This window comes from Pinus tabuliformis, chromosome 7 (genome assembly GCF_031772625.1).
Source record: "Pinus tabuliformis cultivar Carrire ecotype Pingquan chromosome 7, CPIR1, whole genome shotgun sequence".
NCBI classification, from domain to species: Eukaryota; Viridiplantae; Streptophyta; class Pinopsida; order Pinales; family Pinaceae; genus Pinus; species Pinus tabuliformis.
This window is the reverse complement of record NC_142293.1, coordinates 1,935,308,304-1,935,315,444: the sequence shown is the minus strand read 5'-3', so window position 1 is coordinate 1,935,315,444 and position 7,141 is coordinate 1,935,308,304.

Genomic DNA, 7,141 nt, shown 5'->3' with positions numbered 1-7,141 from the left:
GCCTTAGTTTTCTTCATATCATCAACGATATTGTAATCCATTGAATCGGATACTACTAATGTTTTAGATGTTGAGGGAATATTTGAGGTTGAAGGTTGGTTTTGGGAAACTATTGCAGCTGGCTTCCTTGTGGATACCTTTTCCTTTGTTGTTGTGGCACCTGCACTTCTTTTCTTTGAAGTTGCCTGGATGGGTTCAGGGGCACCCTTACTCCTAGTAGTGACAGGAAAAGCTTCTTCTTCATTTTCTGTATCAGAGTTAGGTAGTATGAAATCCCACATTCCATGGCATTCAACAACTTCCTCTTCATCATCAGTTGGTGAGATTGTTTCCTCTTCTTTTTCTTCAAGGTCTGAATCTGCATTAGATATAACATTCGGTGGTTTTGATTCAGTTTTCTTGAAAGTTCTAAAGGGCCTTTTAGTTGAGGTTTCTGCTACTTGCTTTTTGATTTCAACCATTTCATTTGACAAAGTCTTAAGGACCTTTTGCAGACCTTCCATATCGTAGGGATCTTTGGGGGTTTTCTTCTTTGAATCATCTTTGAAAGAAACTTTTTTGGCTTTTCTATCTTCCAGAGCAGCTTTCTTCTCTAGAGCATTAATACGTTTCTCCACAGCAAGTGCTTCTTTCATGTTTTCAGCTAAAGTTGGTTTTGCAGCCCTGTCTACAAAAATAGCTATATTGGCAGGTAGGGCAGTTATATACCATTTGCTTCTGATTTGTTCACTTGGTTTGGAGGCCGTTGGGATTTTATTCAAGAGTTTATTGAATCACGCATTGAATTATTTAATTGGTTCCCTATGCTCTATCCTAAGATTGGAGAGATCATTTATTAATGTGGCTAAAGATCTATCATCTCCATACTTAGTGACAAACTGTTATTGGCAAGTGGTCCAACTGGTAATGGAACCAGATGGCAAGGAAAAATACCAGGATCCTGCTAATCCTTGCAAAGTATAAGGGAAGAGCCTAACTACAACATCTTCCTCAGTTACTCCTTTGAGATTAACTGATAACATGAAGTTATTAATATGTTCCTCAGCTTGTGTTCCATCATCTAGGTTAAACTTGGGTAGCCATTTTCCAGGAGCATCAGGTAATGCATGTAATGGTGCAGGCATATTGACTGCACCAGGCCTAGTCCATGGATCTGCCATTGTAACACCAGTAGTGGATGATACTACTGTTGAAATTCCAGATGTTTGGGAAGGAGTTGATATCGAGGATTGTGCAGGTTGAGATGTTGAAGTTCCTAATCCCTGATGAACAACAATGTGTAATGAAGGGGTGGATGGTTGACTTCGCACAGGGGAAGATGAGATGGAGGATGTGGATGAAAATGTTTCACTGTCAGATCCTTCAGTGTTCTTCTTGGCCCTTTTCCTTTTAGGTAAAGGGAACTCAGTGGGTTCAATACCGCGCTTTCCGCTCTGAAGTCTAGTGAGGGGATGAGGTAAACTAAACTGCGAAGTCTCACTACTTTGAGATACTTCAAATTTCTGTTATCGAGAAGCCTTGAAGTTTCTGGATGAGTAACTGAACTTCAGGGGACTCGGGACTTAATCGTTCTGGAGTATTGTGGGTGAGGGCAGTGGTAGTTGATTCCTCTTCTTCTTGCTTGGATACTGGAGAACCAACATGCAATTGGGAAGTACGAGGTGATGTGGAGGGAGAGTTACTCTGAGAATGGTCTATAGATTTGGATTTGCTCGCCATTCATAGTTCATGCCCTCCTTCTAGCACCAAAAATGTTGATGCCCCGAAAATCGTTGTATCAACATTGGGGGATAACCACCCGGTGAGGACCTTAATACAACTCCTTTTCCATTTGGAATGGTGGCTCCGACTGGATATAATGGGACCAGTTTTGCAATAATGAATAAAAGGGGATGGATGAGTGATTGATTTCTAATAAATGATAATGAATGGATGACCTAATCTATCAACGAAAATATAAATAACTATTCTATCCCGGGAGGCTTCTATTCTTTGAAGTGCAACGTTTGATAATATCTGTTCATTGATAGACATATAGATGACTCTAAGCAATAAACATAGATATTCCTTTACTTAATGATTACTTTGTTCAAATAGTTGAACAAAGTGATTAACACATTGTTACACCTATCCTTTTATATTACCGATACATGTATGATTAAAAGGAAAGCATGTTGTAAACATCCAGTAGTGGAAAGTATAAAGAATGCTGTTAAAACACATGCATATATCTGATAATAGCAAGAGCGATCAAACAATAATTCGCATAAAAGGAATGAACTAAGACATAGATAATAGTACCATATGAGCTGCAAATCACTCCCGATATCAATCACTATTTGGATTCCTTCTTTTGACGCAGAAACACTTTTAAACAAAGGCAGTAGTGCACATTCACATAAAAGCTTCGTTATCAAAATTGGAATAATTGGCCCAGTCTTTATAAAAAAATATGCCTGAAGTACAGTAGTGCAATTTCAGGTTTAAGTCATATACAAAAACATACGACCCTTTCTAAATACATGAAAGGGTCTATAAATACTTGATTAAAACTAACTAACTATGAAACTAAAATCCTATTTAATTGGTACAACTTGATTTTGAATATCTTCCTCATGGCAATCTGGCAGTGGGCAGCATGATTCATCACTTAGGCTATTTTCCTTTAGACCTGAGCTGGCATATTGCAAGCATTGGTTCCACTTCTAGTGGTCGGTTGAGACGAGAATTGAGTTGGGCAGCATAGGTGGCATCTTGTATATTGGGAATGATACACCCGATTGCATCTGTGAGGCACTTGAGGGTGGCTCTCTGGCTGTATGGTTTGACTAAGAAAAACCAATAGGTGTCCCATGTCAAACTGTTAATTCCTGCGATTAATCTCCCATTTTTCTCTAGCTCTTGATAACATGACTGCTCCAATGTTTTAGCCGATAGCAATTTACCTGGGGTACATTGAGAAATCATGTTAGATAAGTAGAGAGTATCATTAATCAATTCAACCAAATTACTTGTGGTTAATTTGCATCTTGAAACTGCTCTCTCTGCTTTCATTAACTGGGACTGCCACTCCATAAATAATATCTCTTTATGCGATTCTAGGATTTTTGGCAAATTAGCTGCCTGTCCCTCATCAGTGTCTTGCCACTCAAGAAAATTAGTCAAAGTCTCATCGGCCTGCTCCAAGTCTGTTCTAGCATCAACCGATTTATCACTTATTGATGCTGTTAAGTCACATAAAGGTTCTTCTTGGGTGATTTGTTGACATAACAGCCTTATCTGTGTTACTAATGCCTTGTTTATCTGTAATGCCTCTACTCTGAATTTAGCTGGCTGTGGAAGATTCTTGGTTTTCTCTATTTGGGCTGATAGTTGAGAAATTTGCTCATCTTTCGACTTTAGCATTTGTTCATTCATTTATTTTAGTTTTGTCAATGCTTCCAACAGCTCTTTCTTCTTTTGAACTGCACTTGAATCAATTCTCTGTTTCTCTTCCTGCAATTGTTTATTCAATTGATTATTTATTTTTTGCTATGTAAACAATTGCCGTCCTGCTTGATCTGCCTTCTGTTGTGCCTCCAATAGTTGTGCTTGTAGAAAAATGATTTCCTGGTCTTTTCCTTTTAATAGATTACTCACCTATGATGCCTTGTCTATGGTGGCTGTCGAATAGGCTCCAACATATTGGGACAGTTTTGTTAGGTCATCAGAGGGATCAAACTCCTCCTTCCAAACCACATTGCCCGTCACTATTTGTTCAGGGAATAGGGAAGGTTGATCAGTCCTTCTCCTTTTTCATTGTCGTTTTACTACAGCCTTGTGCTTTGGGCTGTAAAATACATCTAAGGGAGGAATTTCTTCTACTTGCAAAACAATCTGATTGGAGGGATCCTTAGGAATTATCTCTATTCCTGTAGAACTGGGTAGGCCGCTGGTTCCACTTGGAACCTGTTTAGATGTTGTCTCCTGTGTGTCAGCCGCTTTTGATGTTTCGGCTTCCTTCGAGCTCTCAAGATTGCTTATGATTGAGTCGAATTGTTGCCATTCCTAGAGAAATTTCGGGTCAATCTGGGCATCTACATTCACCTCTGTGCTGCTCTGTTCCTGCTCTTTTCTCTGGGTTTCCTCTTGCTCTTTTGCATGCACTTCCTCCTGCTCTTTTGATGTAGAAGGAAGTTCCTTAGTGAGTCGCTGCTCAAGCTCGCTTGATTCTATCGTTCGGGTCGTTGCTAACAGATCTAGAAGCAGAGTTTGCAACCTCTGTTCTCTAAGTCTGTTAAATTCAACTAACCCGTTATCCTGATATTCCATTCTGGCTAGCGATTTAGCTTGGGATATTGACTCGGCTGAGGAGAACAGGTCATCGAACATATCTTCTTTATGATGAAATTTAGTTAATTTTGCCTGTTCAAGTGCATTGTAGGCGACTTTGTTTGGATCGAATCGCCTATTAGGAAGAGTTGCCAGACTTAGTGCCTTGATTTTATCAGCTTCTTTCTCTGCATGTTAAAAGTCATGCAGAGCGTAGACACCACATATTAGAGGAAAAGGAGGCCAAACCTACTTCTTTTTTCTCTTTAGAGTTTTTGTAACTCCTTCGGATGTAATCTGATAGGCTACCTCCCAAGCTAATAGTTTATCGGGTATGTACAAAGGGAGGACATGAGGGTTGGATTGGCTGCCAAAAACTCTTACATAGGTGAATTTTTCTTCTCTGAACCATCTTCCTACGGATGTCAAGTCAATCCCCTCTTGGTAGGAAATCTTAGGAGCAGGTTTATCAAAAATGGAATAGTGAATGGGTAACATAAAACCATTGCAGATTTGACATAGATGGTGCTTATAGTGAGCTTTCCATAATTTCTGAAGGTATAAATGAATGGGCATGGGGTCTTGGGGAGTCCATCTCCATACAAGCACAGGAAATTCAGAATTAAAACATAGGGTGTCCAAGATATAGGCACTATAGTAGAATGGGGGAATAAACCTTTCAGTAATGCGAGATTTGCTTCTAAACTCAAGGACTGCGGTTGCTAGCTTATCAGACAGTATAGTTGCCCAATCCATTATTTCACTATTACATGCTGCCTCCATCAAAGGAACCATTTCTATAGTGAAGTTTGTGGAATCATGCAACCCCCACAACCTACACATCATTACTCCGACATAACAATAAGGGGAACACAAAGAATCGACAGAGTACTTACCCGAAGACTCGTGCTTGTGTTTCGCTGGGTTTTGCCTCCAATCCCTTATAGGTTCTGATTCAATATCATTTTCATTTCTGAACTTTTCCAAAAATTCTTTGTTGTACTTCTTCTCCGGTGCAGGAAAATGATACATTTGCCTCAAATCATCAGGTTGAAACGAGCCAAAGACTCTCCCATCCATGGTGCTGAATGTTCTGTTGGTGATTGGGATTTCTTCAATTGCCCATCTCACCACATCTGTATATGGGAGAATTTGTTCTCGAGCTGCTATCCGATGAAGGTAAGAGTTAGCTAGATCCTTAAGGGTAGCATCAGACTTTCGGGTCATGTCTGTTGTGGCTTGCACTGTTGTTACCTTAGTCTCCTCGGCCTCAATCAAATCGTAGATATTCAGCCAAGTAGTTTTACCGAGTCCTAAACATGTGGTGTCCGATATCAGTCCCTTTTTGCTTTGTCTAGGATCGGCAATGTGTTGTCCTGTAACTGCTGAAGCGGAAGTTGTTCCAGTTTTCTTCGATTTCTTCCCCATTCTGCTTGAATTTACTACTTCGGAAGAGCTCTACACAGGAGAGAAAATGAACGCAATGCAGAGAATTGGTGGCGCAAACCAAATATGAACGCGATATATTAATCAATGCATAATGGAGGATTAACTTAGGTGGCCATAGATACAATCTGTGAAGAGATTTTAGACTGACTATCTCATTAAATGGCCGTTTAAACCTGTCAATCCTTTAAATGCTCATCATATCATTTATTGGACGAATGATTCATTCAAGTGTGGCTTTGATGTTTTGGTGGTTGAGCGTAAGTGAATCGCTATCAGGAAGATAGGGCCTTTAATACCAATTAACCGTAATATCCCAGCTTTATCAATCCTTTTTGAAATCCACGCTTTTAGCTTTATCGCAATCGGCCATCAGGGGAAAGCTTAAGTTGTTATATTGGTTCCTTTCGGAATCCCCAATTTGCCGATAGCGATATCGCCAATTCGCATCGGGAGTTTTAATTGAGGTATTTGAAAAGCATGCATGGTACATCTCCGATCGCCAATAGCGATATCGCATCGCATCGGAGCGAAAAGGGGCTTTTGTTATGATAGCTTGTCATTGCCGATATCCGATAGCCTTTTGTGCATTGTCGCATCGGAGAAAATCAATGGGTCTTTTGAGTCATGCCTCCCTTGTCATTGCGATATGCGATCTTGCGATCGCTTTATCGCAATGATAAAAGATTACTCATTTATATGTTATAAGACCGATTAATTGGCTTATCAAAAAGGTTTTATAATGTTTTTATTTTGTTTCGGACCTTTTTGAATAATAATAATTTGATACCAATTTAAATAAAAAGGGACCCATTTCATATTATAGTTTTGAGAATAAAATTTGTATGAAATGGGGGGTTGTTGTAGAGCACAACAGGTCCATGATTCATGATCATTATATTCAATCAAAAGCACACCACTGTGCATGCATGAATAAATTTTTTGGTTATGCTAGGCAATTTGGTGATGTAGAGGAAATTATTGACAACTTGTCATTTAAGCCTATAAATTATGTATGTGCCTGCATAATTTCCTGTGTGGTAATTTAAGATAAATCTTCCTAATGTTGCTTCTTGTACTGGTTAAATCCTTCCATTGATCTCAACAATCTCACGGTTGGCTTACTCAACCCACTTTACATGTGCAAGAGACTTAGAGTATGTTTGCATTTTTGTATATTATCATAGTAGATGTGTAAATATGTCGGGGATTAGGAGATTGCCATAATACGTAGCATTCTTCCCAATAAAGATTAGCTTCCAAGTCTACATACATGATTTATTATTTTCCCTCGTATAGTATTCACTTTCCTTGTTTAGATTTCAGATATACATTCAATAATAAATCATAAAACTGCGAGCCACTCAAGGACTATAATACATCC